We start from the raw sequence: 20,123 nt of genomic DNA on the forward strand, positions 1-20,123 counted from the left end.
CTAGTGGTTTTTGGAGTAACAAGGAACCAGCACTCCTATTAAAAGTATTTCCCGTATGAAAAATCCACTACTAGTTAAAAGCAGTTGACATGCATTGTCAGTACTGCAGAGCTCAAGAGATAAGGCTCCTTGCCAAGGTGAACAACTTTCTAAGGTATCAGCTGGTAAACACTTGTGGCCATAAAATTGACCAACTTGCAAGCAAATTGGGCTTGTGGTGATTTCCCATGTCCTTCTAGTTAAGGACACTGGAAAGGGGGAAATCTGTAAAGAAATGAAGGACAAAAGCAAGCAGCCAGACCGAGAAGTCTATGAGGTAAGTTATCCAGGGTGACTCGGCCAGTTGGCATTCCCAGAAAAAAAGGCAACAGAAATGAACTGGGAAAGCAGGAATAAGGGACTCCATTAGTCCTACGAGCAAGACCTCTAAGTGTGCCTTGATTTGCCCTGGGACTTTAATTAAGGGCGGGGGGGGGGGGCACATTTAACAGCAGTATAGCTTAACTGGTGAAATTCCTGATAGGAGTAAAATAAAATAATCACTCCAAAGGTACATAGCCTTCTGCTCCAGAAGGGTATACACAGCTGCTATAATGCAGAACATTTACATGCCCATTTCGTTGTCATGTCAGTGGCTGCTAAACTAGTCTAATCCAAATAGTATTTCTACCTACAGGCAACACCTGAATGTAAAAAAAGCAGAAATAAAAAGATCTCCATAACTTGGGAGATGGCCAGTCTCTGCCTGTATGTTCCTGCCTGTGTTTTCTAGGTTCTTGTTGATGTTGACTGAAACAGCAATACATGTCACATGTTTACTCTGAACAACATACCCTGGCTGCACCACACATTGCTGAAACAACCTTGCAAACCACAGAATTTCATATTCCAGCTAACAGGACAAGATAGCAATACAAATCATATTTCTTAAGGTCTTTTTCTAAGCCTGTATAGGGAAAGTTAAGCTTTGTGCCACTGTACTCATTAACGCCAGTGGGAACGAGATCAGGGAAATGATTTGTATCCCCAGGTGTGTATGTCCTACTTTCAGATGGATCACTTGATAGAGATACAAGCAAATGCCTCACTTAGCTTCATAAAGAGGAGAAGCATCTAGAGTTGCTCCGGCCACCCCAGCCTCGTGCAGCTTTTTGTGGCTGTGGCTCTGTTTCAGAACAGCTGCTTCATCCCACTGTCACGACAAGGAGCTCTGCTCTGTCACGTCTCTCAGATCTGCATGCAACCTCAATAACCTCCAGATCAACATCTGCCGCCAGCTTGTGAGCGCCATCAGCTACAGACAAAATGCTTTCCAGAGGGTCTTATCACCTCTGATTTAACCAGCAAAAATGGACTTTGCAGTAACTTTAACAATGGTTGAAAGAAGCTACAGATGCTGGGCAGAGTCCATAACTCGCAGCAGCAGCTGGGTCAGATGCTGTAAAACTAGAGCAACCTGTGGGCTCGAAACGCTGTGTTGATGGGTGAACACACAAACACATGAACCTGGGAAGGCAGATGGGCTCTACCTTGGGAACCATGGAAAGTGAACTCATATTGCCTAACACCTGCATTGTGTAAATACAGCTAGATACTTCTGATTCAGGAGCAGCCTGGCCACAAAGACAGGCTGAATTAACCCAGAACCTATCTGTGGTTGTTCAAACTCAGTTACAACATAGTCTGAGAGAAATCTCTTCTGACAGCTGAGTCGGGAGTAGGGATTGATGGTAGTCACTCAGCTGTGAAGATCAAGCTGCGGATCACACAAATATTTTATCTCCATATAGCACAGAAAACCTCTCCTTGAAATCCTTTCCTTGAAATCCTCTGCACCTGCGCACTGATAGGCAAAGTCCAGGCATGATCTCCCTGTAAAAGGCTGTTTTCTTGTTCTTTGGATCCAGGGTCTCAGCTCAGCCCACACACAGCTGGTATAAATTAACATAGATCCCTTGACTTCAGTGTAGCTACTTTGACTTAAAAAAACCTAAGCAATGTCAATTGGTCAAGGATCTGTACATGAACATGTTGAAAATTGAGATCTGGATGAATAGTTATGAAAAGGCTTGAATTCAAGACTTAAGAATGAATATATTTTTTGTTAGGTTTCTAACAGCAATTCATGTTACAATAGGTAAATTGGAGAGTTAAAATGACCTCAAACACAGCAAACAAAGAGCATCTTTGAAAGCAGAGGGATCTGATCCTTTCTAAATTATATTGGCAGAGTCTTAATTTTGCAGAACTGATAGCTTTTCTTTTATCTCCTCAGCACAGTTAATCTGACAATGTGCTACTGTAATTATAAACCAAGGCAAACTTGTATACATTCTAGGGAGAGTATTTTTTTAACAGAAAAAAAAAGAACAAATACGCTATTGTGCATTAATGACTTCATTAAAAAAATTTCTCAGGATTTTGGGAGGGGGACTGAAATGATGGGCAAAAATTATCTTCTTCAAACATCTGGGAGCAGAGCACAGCTGGCTCTCTATTGGAGCTTGGCACTCAGCATGCTATGAGACATACTTGAGTACATAAGAGAGGCTCTTATAAAGCTGAATCATTTGGGCAATTAACGCTCAAAGCAATTTTCACACAAGCCCTTGATATATGAAATTTGAGTTTTCCATAAGTGACAGGCAGGCTTCTGTATGCAGACAGCTCCAGCTTTGCTGTAGCACTTCAAGGTTTATGAAGGGGAAAATGCTTTCAAAGATGGAAGGTGTTTTAAACAAGTTTTTCTGCTCATTTGAAAAGGAAGACTTACTGACAAGGTTTTACTATTATGGGCCTGTCCAAAGTTAGTTACCTCACAGGAATATTCAGATCAAGGGGAAAAGCTTGAAAGTTCTACATCACAAGCATATAATATCTTAGAGGACTAAAAAAAAAAACTTACAATTGATTTTTCTCTCTTGCACGAGATCTTGCATTGTGTGTCAGCTGGAGAGTCTCTCTTAAGAAGGCACGGTTTTACTCACATTTTCTGCAGACAGCAACAACTTAAGGTAATAGCAAGAAATTGAAACAGATGAGAAAAAATATGGATTTCATAAATGTAATTACTTTTTATCAAAATTCCTGGAAAGTCATTGATTTTTAAAAAATATATATTAAAAAGCCAACAAAATTTAAGTTGCCTATTAATGTTAAAAGGCTACATACAATACAGTTCACTGACTCAGAATTCCTCAGAATTCCCAGAGATCTGGGAAATGACTGCTGGATCTATAATGCTTAGAATGGGTAACCCTGTTCGTATGGCAGCCGGAAATTATCGCAGGCAGGTAAGAAGGGTAAAATTCAGAGTTAGTCACAGACAAGAAGATTAGGAATAGAAAATAGAATTTTTTCTACCACCATCCATAACCTAAGCACTTTGCAAAGTAAAGACATCACCCTTAAACTTAAAGTATAAAATAAGAGGCAGAACAACTTTCTTCTCCCACCCCTTTAGTCTGTGAACTGCGAGTGAAGGTTCAATGTTCACAAAATTAGTTTCATGGTTTTTTTAATATTTAGGCTATTTTTTCCTATTTTCTTAATTAAATGAAGGACTGAGTAAAATAGGAAACAGAAGAATATTCTAAATTTTGCTGGTCCTTTGATTCTGCAGGGGACTGATTTCAGATACTCTTTGAAAAGGGATATTGTGATTTAGTAGCAATACAAGGAAGGTTATTTAGAAGACAAAGTTATATAGAGCATACGCTGCCCACCACTCTGCTCTTATACTATCAGCTGGTTTTGATAAAGCTACTCAATTTCCACAGAGATAACTGAGAACAGAATCTGCCTGAAGACCCCTGGCTTGATTAGAGTTTTTAAGTCAGAGTTAAACGCTATCTTCAGAAGCAGCCTTCCTATCAGTAACTGCTTCATAGCAAGAAATAGAGATACACAGTTGGATCCTTTAGACCTTACAGAAAATTGAACAGAGATACCTCCAAGAGGTAGACCTATGCATTTGAGATATCTCAGAAAGCCTGTATTTACTGCTAGTAAGGTCAATAACAAAGACTTTATTTATGCATTGCTACTAAGACTGACAATAGCACTTCGCCATTAAGTGCCTCAAACTCATTTCAGCCTAAACTCATATCCTACCAAAGCTATTTTAGGCTTCAATGACCAGAAGCTTTTTATCAATGACTCGGAACTCCCAGAATACCTTGCTTCTTGACACTGACTCAATCTCTGCACACCTGTATTTCATTCCCAAAAATACTGCTATTATCCAAGAATCATGAATCCTACCAGTCACCTAGGGTTTGCAATCTAACAGAGCAACAAGGTGTAGTTAACTTTCTGTGCTGGCTTTCACTAAGCAGCTAATCCTCTCTTATTTAGTAAATAGCCACAGATGGGCAGAAGCTTTTATAAGGAAGTTTTAAAGTCAATCCTCTGATTTGGCTAGAGGGGTGCAAAATAGAGTGTTTTTCGCTTAGGTTTCAGAATGCATTTGTAGCCAAAGATAAAGTATGGAGAAAAGTTTGAAGGAGGAAAAACTGCAGTGTGAAAATACAGTGATGTTTAGTGAAGACCACCTAAAAATAGCTCTTCCTGGAGAACAGGATACTCTGAATTAGAAGAGCAGGTCCATATTTCTATATAATTCTAAATGGCTATTCTATGTAAGGCTGATTTTCTGGCAGAGCAGGATACTTAGAGATGGTGCGAGTTCTTCCACCTGCCTTTTCTCTCCCTGCACACCTCATCCAGTGTGGTGCAGGCTTCTCAGTCAGGTCTCAGTACTGCATCATTCCTATTGAGACATGAGCTACACCCGGCACAGCTCACACACTCTGGTCTGTTGTAGGGTCAAGTACACGGCTGGGCAGCATCTCTCTACCCTGCTCTCCTGTTGTTACCCTGCTATCAACCTCTTGACTGCATCCAGCCCCTATTTCTTTGCTACTAGGTCAGTTGCTTCCCACCAGTGAATACTAAGTCTGCTTCCCTATGTAGTGAGCTTTTCTTTCATCTTACTTTGTCTCTAGTTGGCTCACGCTAACAGATCTTTCACCTTCCTCATACCGATATCCCAGTAAACTGCAGAGGCAGTCAGAGGCTGATGCCGATATTGTAGGGAACGTGTGTAACTCTGTCAGAAGGTAAGCACAACATAAAAGAGCTTTACTGGGACAGAAAAAAGGTCCCTGTAACCTAGTACCTCATCTCCAAATGTTTACCAATTATCTTTACAATTGCAGATACATAAGGGAAGAATACAAGAACAGAGGTAGCTTATAGTGCAATCTCTCTAAAACATACTCCGAACATTTCTGATTTAGAGATTTCTTATAACAGAGGAAGGTTGTGTTCTCAGATTGTAAGGCTTTTTCTTCCATCAACTTATAGTGTAATGTTTTGAGTTCAAATAATTCTTTTTGTGTCTCAGACATGCTGAAGCAAGAAGCTACGCAGCTCAACAGCACATTTAATAAAGCAGTACTTCCTTTTTTTTTGTTCTGAACCAGTCCCTGATGGTTTCTCAGCAGAGTCCTCATAGTCTTTGCATCAGAACAGGTGATTAACAGTTATTTCCATTCACTTCCTCGGTGGTCCTCATGTCCTTCGGAAGCCCTGTCCACCTTTTGAGTGGCTACTTAAGACAGCTACAGTAACATGACCTGTCCTGTATGAAGGAAACTACAGCAGCACTTTCAAAAAATGTGAGAGTAAATTAGCTAGAAAATTACATTCATTAGATGTTTTTCTCATTGTTCTCAGCTTCTGTTAAATGACTCTTTTAAAGCTTGACACCTATTCTCTGCATAAAACAGTCAGCGAGACGCTACCTTTGTGGCAGCAGCTTTATTCAAGAAGATAACACTCTGCAATCCATGGCTTTTATGCAACAGACAGCATTTTAATCTTCATGTTATTATAGACAACTAAAGAGTTTTCAGGACTGTCTTCAAGTGTAGCTTTGATATTAAAAAAATGGATATTTGGCTTCTACTTTGTGAAAAGCTGTTCTCTTCCCCAGATAATGAACTGTTGTGTCAGAACTCATTGGACTGAACCAAGATAATTTGCAAGGCAAAGTCCTGATGGATACCTAACAGACTTCAGCCCAAAGTTTGTCTTATTTTGGATGGACTTTCTTATGGAATCCAGATAAACTGGTGGCAGGAATCTCTGTTAACACAAAGCAGCTGCAGGCTGCAGGCAGGATAAATTCTAGTCATGGAGGTGGCATATTTCACACTAGCTGACAGCACGGGAACATTACCAGAATGTTTCATCTACATGCCACTCTCCAGTTTCTTTTCACAATCATAATAGTATTCTTTACCAAGGTTAAATAGGACTTCTCTTGTCTTTTCATGAAACATGAAACAGCTCGGCATTAGAACCAGGGAATTACAGGCCTGAGCTGTAGAGTTCCTAGCCCACTTTCCTACAGGGTATCCCATAGGTGAGCTGGAGTTAAATATAGAGTTACTCCTCATCAGAGAGATTGACATGATGAATAAAGGTCAGTAAAGTCAGTTACAGATTTTGTTTTGAAAGTTTGGTCCAACCAACCAAAGTGCATTTTAGCTAAGTGAAATGCAATATTACTGATCTAAGGATAAGAAGTGAGGAACCAAACCCTAGTAACCAGTGAGACATATTCATAGTTCATAACAAAGAAACAACTTAACGTGCTTTGCAAGGGTGATATAATGGGTGAACAAACTCATTCCTTGGATGCACCAGCAGGCAAGCAGTGCAATGATTTCTGTTCCCCATCTGGCACTGCTCACCTGATGCTGGCACATCTCCTGCATACTGGAATGGCATGTCCAGTTCTAGTGCTGACATTTTAAAGAGGATGTTGAAAAACTACAGGGTGTGTAGGGAGGAGACACAAACGTAGCTTAAGGAATGGAGAAAAATATTTATGGGGAGCGAATTTGATCTTATCTCAAAGACGACTTGAGACAGACATGATTGGTGCATTAGTAACCTTCCTGGGGAGAAAAATAGCATATACGAAATACTCCTTTAATCTTGCAGAGAAAGGAAAAAACAGACAATTTATGGAAATTGACATTTAGCAAATTCATATTAAACATTTTTTAATGAGTGTGATTAACCGTTGAAATACACTGAATCAGAGCATAACAGGTTCTCGTTCTCTGCGGCTGTGTCTGTGCTTATACTTAAAAGAAGCCAAGGCTTTCATCAGCAAAGCTAGAATCCTTCTACCTAAACGTGGGCTAAATGGATCACACTCACACTTTTACAGCTTCAGGTCAAGACTGACTGTGTTTTCTGAAGTAATATGTAAGCTGAAAAACAGCACAAGCTATTGGACTCCATCCAGAAGTAACAGTGTGAGACCGACTGGCCAAGCACTTGCATTTTTTCATCCAAGGGTCATGTTTTTGTTAGCAGATCTGCAAATCTACACCACCTTACTTGTTCACAAGATGTCTTGAATACCCATACTTGCCCAAAGCAAGCTTGCTTGCAAAAATCATTTACCTGTGTAGAGGGCAAGTACTGCAAGAGGTAATAAAACCAGCATTACAACTGTGCCTCACGCATGAATGAAGCCAGTAGATATTGCCTCCTGGAAATAACAGTGCAGGAGGCCTATCAGCTGCTCAGGTACTGTTTAACCTGCAGGCATTGTTGCTTGTGTTGCTTAACACAAAAATGTGTTACAGTGTTATCGCTCACTCCAGCAGATACAGCACTGCTAATTATCCCATCATGTAGTCACTTTGCAGTGATATAAATAGCCCAGTTACTGTCATTTTACAGTATACAGCAGAGAACCTCCAAAGCCTGGGTAGGGCATACAAGCTGCTTAAAAAAGAAAAGCAGGTCACTTTAAAGACGGATGCTGTAATTTCTCCCCATACGCTTCAGATGCTGCTGTTTGCTTGAATCACGTCACTAGACAAGGAAAATGGGAATGACGAATAGGGTGTTGAAAGAGATGAATTAGTAAATAGTCCTATTGCTGAGAATTCACCAAAAGCAGACGTAGAGGCTGATGTGAATAATATTTGCCTCAATCTCTCCTAGATACTATACTTCACAGTTCCTCCCTCCAAATTAGCTCCATAACTTGCATCCTTTTTTCCTCCCTGCAAATGGTCGTGTTTCCCTGTTGCCAAGAGAATGGCTTCTTCTAGAGCCCTGCCTTGAGGACCTCTTATGCTTAGCCTTGAGGTCCACCCCACAGCTGAGAAATTCTGCTGTATCAGAGCTGGACTGCTTACTCAGGCAAGAGGTTCAATGCAATGGCAGACTATATATGGGCGATTATGTCTGATGAATGGGGGTCCCAAATTTCAAGCTGACATTTCCAGGCTATGAATAGATACAATCAGGAAGGAACTGTGAAACACAGGCTGGTTTGGATCATTTGTCCACATGCGTATGTCTGGAATAGCTAGAAATTCTGGACAAATGTCCTACATACTCAAACTCTGCCTAGGTAAGATTTCCAGGCAGTAAATATATCTAAATGGGAAAAAAAGTTTAAAGGATTAATATTATTATTATTATTATTATTATTATTCTAAGTATCTGTAAGAAAAGATGAGAAAAACTGGGAAGTGCAGACCTAACTGTTGGAGAGCCGATTGACAGAGAAGGTTATTAAAACCAAGCTGAACAAAGGAAAATTTAGGCAGTCTTAATGAAAATTTGCTGACAGTGAGATACTGTGCTACATAGTAGCATCACTGAGAGGAGGCAGCGTGGGCCTCGTTTCACAGCTGAAAAATGAAGAGAATAATGCCAGTTACATATTTGGAAAAGAAGGTGACACAGGGGTCTGAAATTTGTTTCATCTTTTCCCAAGTTCTGTAATAATTGTTGGCACTGTAGTCCTTTCATCTGTAGTACATCTTGCTTGTGCTGTTTCTCTGATATGCAAGCAAGATCCATTTACTAGGAACCACACGGATTATTACCATAGCCAGCTTGGCTCCAGGAACACCATTTGGCTTCCCTGTGGTTGAAGGCTGGAATTTCTTCCAGGAGCAGGTTGTCATACATCAGCACAGGTAGCACAAGTTACTAAAATGAGGTCTATGATCTTCCAAGGATACTTCATTCTGAGAGACTGGCTTGTTCTTCTTGTTTTCAGGTAGCTAATTTTGCTTTAAGGCACCTAAAAAATAAATATTTTCCTGGTGTTTCTTTTCCAGTTGAGTAGCCATACAGGTTGCCACAGGGACAGTAGCTGATTGACAGCAGGAGAGAAGACAGTCCAGCTCAGAGTGCATCACAGGGTGGTTCCTCTCCTTCAGGATGTGGTCCACACTCTGGAAATCTGAGACCTTCTGTCCAACTGCAAAGGAATTAGACAGTCAGAATGTAATAAGGGGGTCTTGACAAGGGGGTGGGAAGTCACTAATTAAGTGAATTAAGGGCAATCTGGATGAACACCTTTTCAAATGTCCTCATGGAAGGGACAGCACCTCTACAGAAGTATGTCTGTCCCTCCAGATTGCATTTATTCACATAGCATGGTCATCTAAAAAGTGTAAAGCCAGAAGAATATGGTCTGGGACACTAAGGAAATGATTCTTCGCAAGCAGAGGGCTGTGCAGCCTCTGTGGAAAGAGGAATAAAACTTCTACAGCGTTGGACATGAAGTTTTTCCCCAAATTTGCACTGAACTCACACACATTTTGTGTCATAAATTCTTTAAGGTGAGGAAGTTATTTGCAAGCTCCAAAGCAACCTTAGGATATTATTTTCTGAGCAAACACCTCTAAAATGAATGTTGTAAATCTCATCCATTCCTTGAGATGACACTCAGCCACCTGCATGTCTCAAGGCAGAACCAAAGTTTTAAAAAACTTGTATACAGTTGTCCAGGGAATTTTTCATGCACATCTCAGGCTCTATTTGCTATGCAAATTGGATAGCAGCATGCCCAAAATAACTTACATGTGTGTCTGCCTATTTACAAATCGAACAATGTAATAGGCAGCAGAAGACCCAGTCCCTCCAGCAAAGTGCATAGATTTACAATTTATAAATCAGCAAGTCCTCTCTGTTGGTGCCTCATAACTCAGTTGCCCAATGAAATTACCTCCCGTCTTGCATACCTCTAGCAAATTTGTTTTTCTTCTGCCAGTCTTTCCAACACCACCATTCCTAAGTATGCCACCCCTCTATGGGCCAGCTCCAGAGCCCATTGAAGTCAACAGAAAACCTCTCATTAGTTTCAGCAGCCTTTGGAGCAGGCAGGAAGTAAATAGGTATATTGCATGCATTGTTTTTTAGAGGCTTTTCTTCATGCCAAATTACTCAAGGTACAATTGTGAAGAATTCAGAATTGGTTTGATGGAAATGAACATGTGCACTGCAAAGTCCAGAGAGCTGGAGCTGAAGCCCGGGAACTCTGAATGTAGCATGTACTATGTGCTTTTACTGACACTTCAACATTTTTCCAGAGATTAATTTGCAGCACTTCTCAGGGGACTTAGCATAAGTAGTTGTGACAGACCAGACAGGATAGCCCTTTTATGCACATTACCTCCACTCTTGCATTTCACCTCTAGCAACACTGCTGTGATGTTCATCTCCTTAAGCTTTCTGGTGTTTTAAAGACAGCTGGAAATTCTATTAACTAAATATTTTTCCCTTTCAAAATAAATGTTGCTTTCTTTGGAAACAAAACTCTTAGCAGGAATGAGTCCATCTAGCTGAATCTCATATATGAAAACCATTTTCAGTTAAAAAAAAAAAAAAAGAAAAAATGATGAAATTACCTATTTTGCTGTGCCTGACAAAAAGTTAAAATTTCCATTCCATCAAAGCTCTATTTGCAGATTATTTTTTAGCAAAATAAATAAAACTGAGCTCACTATTAATGCTTTAAAATGATCACAGTTACTTTTTTCCTCACAATTCATTATCATAATTGTTTCTATTTTCTATTTATGTTTTTCCAGATTTTGCGCCTCTCACCTGATTTGTGCATTGAAAATATGACAACATTATCCCTTCCTCCCCACCTCCTTCCCAGCTTCCTGGAGTTAGGAGAACTGGGTTTTCACCCTTTGTGTTAGCAGCTCATCACTGACACCTCCTTTTACTTTGTTTGTGTCCATGCAGACTGCTGCATTTTTAAATCCTTTAGGCAAGCAGCTTTCTTATACATCCTAGATCAATGTTGCTTAGAGCAATATTACAATCGATCCCTGCCTTTTTCATGAATGAATTGCTCAGTGCAGCACCAGTAACTCTGTTCTAAATATGCACCATGCCTCGGACACAAAGCACTCTAAGCATTTTGCAGCTTTAAATTTAGGATTTGCTGGGCTATGAACCCAGCCTGATGGGCAGTACATGCCAAAACCTCAGGCACGTTTCTTTTGCAAGGTAACACTGCAGTATAAGTAAGTGAAGAAGAAGGGATTTCTATACCTCCCCTGGGCAGCTGTGCAGCGGCTTTTATTCAGTGTGAGTGCAAACAGAAGGATATGGACTCTGGGGTGATTTTTGCAGCCATCCCTCCCCACTCAGTGTGGTTTTGTGAACATTGGACTACTAAGAGTCTGAATGACTGAAGGGTGATAGGAAAAGACTTGCAGACCTTGGGAACGGCTGCATTTGAAGTCATACATAGTTCAAAGGGAATTAAATACAATTCCCTGACCATAAGGTTTGGTCGAGGACAGCAGCATTGCTTCCATTTATTATGCATAAAGCACTTATGATGATGGGATGCTTGGTAAAATACACATGAACTGCTCTGCAGTAGGCACCTACAAACAGCTGGATTTTGGGAAGGCCCAGAAGGTCTTACTTCTCTCCCTGAAAACTCTCACTTCTTCTTTTCAGTGGGATTTGGAAAGAAGAATAAAAGGAGTGAGCTTTCAGCGACCCCCAGCCTAAATCAGCATCTTTCCTCTTGCTGCTGGGAGCTCTTGTTGTGACAGGTCATTGCAAGATCCATAAACGCAAAGATGAAAGCAATTGAACCTCTTGAGGGCAAGGCAGAGAGGATAAAGCTGGAGGTAGCAGCAGGATGCCACAGGGTGGGAGGGGAAATCTGGAAAGAAACCTTGAGATTTGCTCTTCCTGCCTGGCAGGGTTTGAGCTGTTCTTGCCTCCCCTAAGCAGGCTTGCTGTTTCTGTAATGGGGTTGTTATCGTTTGAAGGCTAATTATCCTTCCCAGGAAAACAGACAAAACCAGAGATATTGGAAGAGGGTGAAGTTCTAGCAAAGTGAAACCTTTCAGAGACATATGACAGGGCCTCTCCCCTTCCTGTCCTAAAACAGAAATCTGAAGAGACCCTCCCGTTCCATCAGAGAAGAGAGATGCCACTGTCCCATCTTACCCTACCTTATCATGTGAATTACTATTTCCTAACTCTTGGTGTTCTCTAAGTAAGTAGCTCTCTAAGCTGTTTGTAGGTGAGCCCAGAACAACCATGCACTGAGACAGTCGTCGCTCTCTGGCTTTCAGACTTTGAGATTTAGTAAAAGTTAAAGCAGTGTGCGTTTAGGAAAAGAGAGACTAATTTTGCTTCCTTCATCTGGGATTATTCATAACTAACACAGGGAAAATACTGAATTCAAAAATTTTTCAGAAATAAAATAATGGTTTTACTTAAATATAAAATTGACTTTTTGACTTAAACAAAACTAAATATCCCAAATGCCAGTTTTGTACTTTTACATAAATAATGGTTTCCATAAAAATTGTGGTGCTTGTGGAGGATAAAAATTCTTGTCTGTCATGCCCCATTTTCTCATCTAGCATAGAGTGTCATAGCATAATTTCATCTCCAACACTGCACTATGGTAGCACCCCATGTCACCTCCATGATACATATCTTTGCAGGCAGAGGAGCTGCTGCTATTGAATTTTGCAGGCTATTTTTGGCCTTCATCATTTGCGCTGCATAAGAATTGGATAAATCTGGCTGAAACTGAAAAGTTTAGTAATTTGGCACTATTTAGCCCCCAATAACTACAATATATGGGCCCAAATCAGTATTGGGAACTGTGAAAATTGTGCTGCTATTTCTTTGGAGTACTCCCTCAGCTGCCATGAATAGGCCCTGTAAGTCTGGCAGGCAAACTCTGTCAAACACAGGGAGACTATACCCTTAGCTCTTTGATCTATAATATTCATTAGTATCCTGCACGTTCCCAAGAAGTTGTTGCTTTGATTTTCATCTGGTTTTGTTTAAGTGTGTTTGAGTTCATGGGATGTTTTGATTGTCTCTTCAATATTTTTACACACAAACTCTCTGCTATAAAGCTGCCATCTGTGTCTGAAATATACACCAAGCATGCTGGAGTTTTCCTCCCTAGAGAGCTCCTGTTCTCTATGAAACACTGAATAAAATTCATATGGGTGTTTCAAAGCCAAATAATTAAAAAAAAGGAAAAAAAAAAAAGAAAAAATAAAATAGCTTTTGCAGTATTGAGGGAGTCAGATTTAACCATCTTTACCAGCATTACATCATCCAAGCAATGTTCTCACTACAACAATAAAAATGTTGCAGTTAGCCTGTACAATTCATCCTCAGATTGCACCACAAATACTAGGAAGCTTGTGCTACATGTGAGGTTTACACCCTCTAAACCAGAAAGGTGTAGAGAAGGGTTTGGCTTGTACAACAAAATGGCAGCAAACACTGAATAAAGCTCATGGGCACCACTCAGTGAGTAATGATGAACATTTTGGTGGCTATAACTACTGTCCTTTCATTGTCACTGGACGAACCCTAACCTCTGATGCTGCACTGGGGACCAGTGTCATTGCTGTCCTGTCACTTATCTAGTCTGTCCCCTGAGGGCACGAGGACCGTCTTAAAGATAAGATTCGCCACCAGTTTGGGTAGCAAAACTTTTGATCGTAGACTCTGGTAGGGCCAGCAGCTGCTCAGTGGAGTATGGGACACCCTGAGTTTTCCAGTGTCCTTAGCAGGTCGCTTAGAACTAAACCTAGCAGATGACCATGTCAAACCACTGGCAGGGCTTTGCCTTAACCTGGGTAGGCAGTGTCACACGAGCAATGTGGGCAAAGGCCATCTGTGCTGATTCAGCCCTCTGCTTTGATCCACAGCCTGGGACACTCCCACGCGGGATTCCTCCTCTTTCCATGAGTGATTTATATTACAATAATGCTCAGAAGCCCATTCAGGAACCAGCTGCCATACTGATGGACATCACAATAACCCCTCATTATGGGCTGGACTGGCTGCCATTATCTGTGAACTCCAAATTAGCTCCACTGTGGATTTCTTTGCCCCTCTCAGCTGGAAAGTCTGAATAGTTAAGGCTAACTCTGGTCACATGCAGTAAAGGCAATCCCTGCCCCCAGGAGCTTCCAAACATTGGTATTAGAGAGCAGTAAGTTGCAATGTTGTGAAGTGACTTGCTCCTCTCTTCTGCTGATGGATGAAGTGAAAGTTTCAGCTCTTGCTGAAGAGAGAAATTATAAGTGCACAGTGTTGTCTTCAACAGCTACACTGGAAAGATTTTCTGATGCACTTCTTGGGACCTGTTGCGAAGTGCTACATTAACCAGGTCATTCACTACTAAAAGCAGCAATATGCTGTATCGGACCTACAGATCTCAGGCATTATGCTGTGCATGTGCTTGGTCAAAGCCTCTGACACTTACGTGTTAATTAAGAATACAGCTGCTGTTGTCATGTCACAGCAGTTACTCAGAGTTATCAGAGTTCCCTGCAAAATGAGAACAAATGCTCCAGCTTTGGAAGATATGCCATCATTATTTAGTTTGTAACACAAAGCAAGGAGATAGATTAGGAAGCACTGCAGAAGAGTTAGCTCTTCATCATAGGATTTGGCAGAATAAAATCTAGGTAAGGAGTTGCCCACAGGGAGCAGATAACAGGATTTCTCAGAAGGAATCCCTGAGAGACACCCTTAAAACAGTGGGTGTGTTGACTTCATCTGTCCCAGGCCTGGCTCATAACATTAAACCTTGCGTGACCTGGAGCAAAAAGAAAAACTGATGTCCTCTGAGCTGTGAAAAGATACTGAGGCACAGTTAGGGAAAGAAGCTGGGAGTCATTTTTCACACCTTCCTCTTCTAACGGTGGGTAACACACCCATGTACCACAACTGAAACAGAGAAGTCCTTTCACTTTAAACTGTGTTACAGCTTTGGTGCAAGTTGTTTATTTTTATGGCCTGGCACCTTTGAGGCAATAGAAAAATGATTGTTGCCCGTACTGAAAACCACATCTGTCTCTGGGATCAAGCACTGTGTGCTGTCCCTGTGATTTCATGGGACACAGCTGAAAATTCAGAGCTCGCTGGTATCGAGGGGAGTTTCTCCACTGACTTCCATGGGTGCTGGATAAGGCCTTTATTCAGCTACTTTATGAATGTTCAGTATTAAATGTTTCTTTTTTACGGCGTTATTAGTGTATATGTCTGAAGTACACAGGACACTGGAAAGCATTTTTACTGCCAACCCTCTGTTTGAACCGATGGGCAGTTTGGCATATTATGGTCCATTATTTTTGACTGAGGCTCTAAACTTCACTGTAAAAATGCTGTCCTTGTTGTTAGTTTGCTATCCTGAGTGTTGCCATAAACACAGGTTCTTGCCAGCTGGGAGACAAGGAAGGTAATTTCTGATGATCTGATGAACCCCTGGTTACTCCCAGGCAGAGGTAGGATGCCTGAGCTGGGCTCGTAGTGATTTAAACACCGGACTGAATCAGGAATGGGGCTACACAGTCCTTTCAGAGATATATCTCCTCCTTGGCTATTTACCCACTGCATGCCAGCAACTCACATGTGAAAGGATAAACCAGAGCCCAACTCACACATTTTACCTGAGGACTAAGCTTTATATAAAGCCTGTTAAAGCTTTTAATGTGCATTATAGGCCAGTGAGCAGGAGATTCCCTCCAGGCTGGTGAGCATGGCATTTACTGTTTTACCAATGTTATTTTGGGGAAAGCTGTGGGTTTGTGCCGGCAGCAGCACTGGAGGGAGAGATGACAACCTGCACCTCCTGGCAGATTCCCACCAGCTTTTGAATAGCTCTACTGCATTTCATCTTACAATTTTATCAATCTGTAACAAACAAAGAAATAAGGAAAACTTAACACAAGAAGATGACACTAGGCAGCCCTGCTATATACAGGTTTGGCTGGGATTTTTTCCTAGCCAGTGATTTTAAAAGCTGGCACGGGTTTGAAATGGGATTTGAATAAGTAATGGGGGAAAAAAAAAGAAGAATGTAAATGGGGATGCTAAATATGAAGACAGCAGGTTGGCATAATCTGTCTGTGTGTGTGGTAGCACCCTATCTTGGATTCTCCTATGGGCACCATTGTGGACAGGATCCCACACCTGGCTCCCCTCTCCCAGTCATTTATGATAGCCAGGTGCAGGGTTTTTTTGTGATAAACTAGAAAAAATATGAAAGCTTCCAGAGACAGGAGCACAACAACAATAGAGCTAAGCAGTGAAGCTCTGTATAGCTTTTTCTTCCTTTTAAATCAAAGAGGATTTCATAACTGCCCAGTCTACACGCTTTTGCAAAGCTCACCTCTGCAATGGTATAGTTGACAAATAATTGTGCTTTTTCATCTCTCAATTCGAGAATGGCAGGTGTTTATATGCTTTAAAAGATTTCAGTAGGCCTTTTTAAAATAAATAATGGCTCAGAAGCCTTGTATCTTGAGCTCTGGCTCCCAAAATAGATTTTTCAAATGGTAGATTTGCAGGTGGATAGTGGTGAGGGTGCCCTGCCTGCTTTGCTGCAAGAAAGCGGGGCCAGGCAGTGGGGCAATCGGGCAACCCAAAGGGGTTGTTGTCACTAATGAGACTTTTCCATCCGGCTCTTTGCTAAGAGCAGGGAGGTATGGGGGAAGCCCATGTTTCTGCTAGGCTGTGGTGCCTGGACAAGGCCACTTCTCTGAAATGTAGGCAAAGCTGAATATTGTCACCCAGGAGATGAGGAGGGTCAGACCATTCCTGCTGCGGAAAGGGAAAGGGGATGAGGGAACAAAGAGCGGGGATGGGAGGTGCAAGGGGTGGCACTGAGGTGATGAATTGGCCATCAGTGTGTCTCCAGGTGCTCCTTCTTCTTCCTCAGAGATGACAACAGCAGCCTGGCACTCCAAAGCTTTGACATAGGCTTCCTCTAAAGACTGGTGCTACAGCCCCTGCATTTACAGTAACCTGAAATAAACAGGTTTAACCCAACAGCAGTCCTGCAAAAAACTGGCACGAGCCATTAAAGTTTCAGGAATAGTGAATCCTGAGGTGGGGTAAGGGAACAGACTAGATGATTGCAAATACAGCATGTCCCACCAGCTCTGCTGAGCCTGTAAGAGCAAGAGGTCTTTTGTCATGGTTTGTGTTCAGTAACTGTTCCTGGACTTTCACTGTACTTTTAAAGAAGGGGTATTTTGAAGATGCCATATACCCCTTTTTTTTCAACCCACATCACTAGACAGCTGTGTTGTTTTTTGTTGCAGAGTTACTTGCGCTTGCCACTGTGATCAGGTGAAAAGAGCAGATATTTTTAGCAAATTGATTTAAAACACACCAGGGAATAAAAGTGAATCAATCGAGGTTAAAATTTCTGAAAATCAAAAATCAAACTCATACTCATTCTTAATGATCCCTTCCATCATCTGTTTTAATTAAAATAGAGCCTCTTTGGTTGAGAAGGCTATTATCATCAACAAATGTCTTTCTTTAAAAAAAGAAAGAGAAAGAAAAAGAAAATACCTGTTAAGTGCTGAGTGCTAGCAAGTTTAATTGGCCAAGATTAAACATGCTTTTACAGAAACACAACAAATACCCAGGAGGGAGAAAAAAAGAAAAAGAAGTTTCTGCCTGTAAGGTCTGTTTTATGTATTGAAATGCACTAAGCTGTATCATTCAGCTCCTGTGTGTCAATAGTTTAATCCAGGACCCTTTTCCTGGGTCTCCTCCCACTGGTTCCCAGACACAGACTTGAGATACTGCTTTGGGTTACTTTTAACCCAAACTAAGGACAAATTAGTCACTAAACGGAAAGCTATAAAATGTCAGAATGAATTGGTATTTAGCACAAAGTTCCATGATAGAGGCAGCTGGATGAAAATACGGAGTGCTAACTTCATCCTAGTGTTACTACACCAACTAGTTGCCTTCTTCCAGTACATAGCAAACATGACATACAAACCTACTGAGGTGGTTCAAGTCAAGGCACTTTACCTCATATCCCCAGTGAACTAGAAGTATATATGTGGCTGGTTACTGCTGCTCAGCTGATGGGTGGTAATATGTTAATTCCTCATTACTCAGTCATGTCTCATTGCTCTTAAACAGAAGCTTAAATGTTCACCACAGCTCATGATTTGGATTGCAGGAGTGAAGCCTTGGGCAGATGTCAGCTTCTCCCCAGCCGGCCTCTCTGGGGTAGATGTATCTGGAATGGGTGTTGCCCAAGAAATCCAAAATCTTCCTTATTATTGCAATGAAAGCAAAGTAAATCAAAAGAAAATATCTGAGAAAAATCCCTTGACAAATAAGGTTTCCTGGTCCCCTATTAAAGGTTCCTTCCCATAAAGTCCTTGTAAACTTAGTTTGCAATGCATCTGGCAGACCTGAGTTGAGTTTTGATGTCTCATCTTATTCATCTGAAAACTGTGTGAGACTGTGAATCTTGGTCCAAGTGAAGCCAAACTAGAATAATTCAATTACTTCTTTTAAGCCTTCTTTTGAAAATTTGAAACGATACCTTCATGTTCCTTTTCAAATCTTGCCATGAATGATTTGTTCAGGGGAGTTTGGGAAGGAGAAGTAAATTAATTCAAGTCTCCATGGCTCCTGCTCAGTGCCATCATTTCTTTACCATCCTTCTTGGCAGGGAATGAAGCACACAGCAGAATTAATAGAGACTCACAGAAGGGCAGTGCAATGTGTCAGTCATCAGTACCCACTTCTTTGACTACAGATCTTTTCCAGCTGGATCTACTCATAAAAACACTCAAAGCTCCAGCTGGAAATGGCTGATGACTCCAACTGTGCCGCTGTGACTCTGGGAAGCTCCTGCAGACAAATTAAAGCAGGAGGAGACTGATGGTCCCTTGATTCTGCACACACTGACCCCAGCACCTGCCTCTAGCCTCCCCCCTTGCTGAGCTGCAACATTAGCTAATGTGTTCTTGATTGCTGCTGCACTTAAGCAAATGAACTACTGGAAAGTTGTTAAATGCAGAGCAAACAATTAATTAAACACTTTATTTTTGTGCTGTTTAGAACAGGAAAAACAAACCAAAATGTGACTTTCCTCCCCAGCCAATGCCACCTCTCACAAATTTTCTTTTTATGAACACAGCACCCACTCTGCTAATGACCTGCCTTTTCATAACATAGGCTTAATGGCTCAATAAGCACTACTGTGTGACAGATAGGTTCAGTTAGTTTCTCAATCTCAACCCAATTGTTTACAAAAAATTTTGTTGGCATTGTCCTGGTTTCAGCTGGGATAGAGTTAATTTTCTTCTTAATAGCTGGTAGAGTGTGTTTTGGCTTTAGTGTGAGAATAATGTTGATAGCACACTGAAGTTTGAGTTGTTGCTTAGTAGCGCTTATCCTAAGTTAAGGGTTTTTCAGTTTCCCATGCTCTGCCAGCAAGCAGTGTACAAGAAGCTGGGAGGAAGCATGGCCAGGACAGCTGACCTGAACTAGCCAAAGGGATATTCCATACCATAGAATGTCATGCTCAGTATATAAACTGGGGGGGAGTTGGCTGGTAGGGGCAGATTGCTGCTTGGGCATCAGTCAGTGGGTGGTGAGCAATTACATTGTGAATCACTTGTCTTGGGTTGGATTTTTTGTTTGTTTGTTTCATTTTATTTGTTTTCATTACAATTATTATTGTTGCTATATTTTATTATTATTGTTAGTATTACATTTTATTTTACTGTAGTTATTAAATTGTCCTTATCCCAACCCACAAGTTTTACTTTTTTTTCCAGTTCTCCTCCCCACCCCACTGGGGGCGGCAGGGAGTAAGCAAGCAGCTGCATGGTGCCTAGCTGCTGGCTGGGCTTAAACCACGACAGGCATTTAGGGCTCTGTTTTCTGGAAATATGAGTTCTGGACTTAGTGCATGCTAGAAGATACCTACCCTGTTCATGTCT

The sequence above is a fragment of the Haliaeetus albicilla genome, chromosome 4, assembly GCF_947461875.1.
Source record: "Haliaeetus albicilla chromosome 4, bHalAlb1.1, whole genome shotgun sequence".
Taxonomy (NCBI): Eukaryota; Metazoa; Chordata; class Aves; order Accipitriformes; family Accipitridae; genus Haliaeetus; species Haliaeetus albicilla.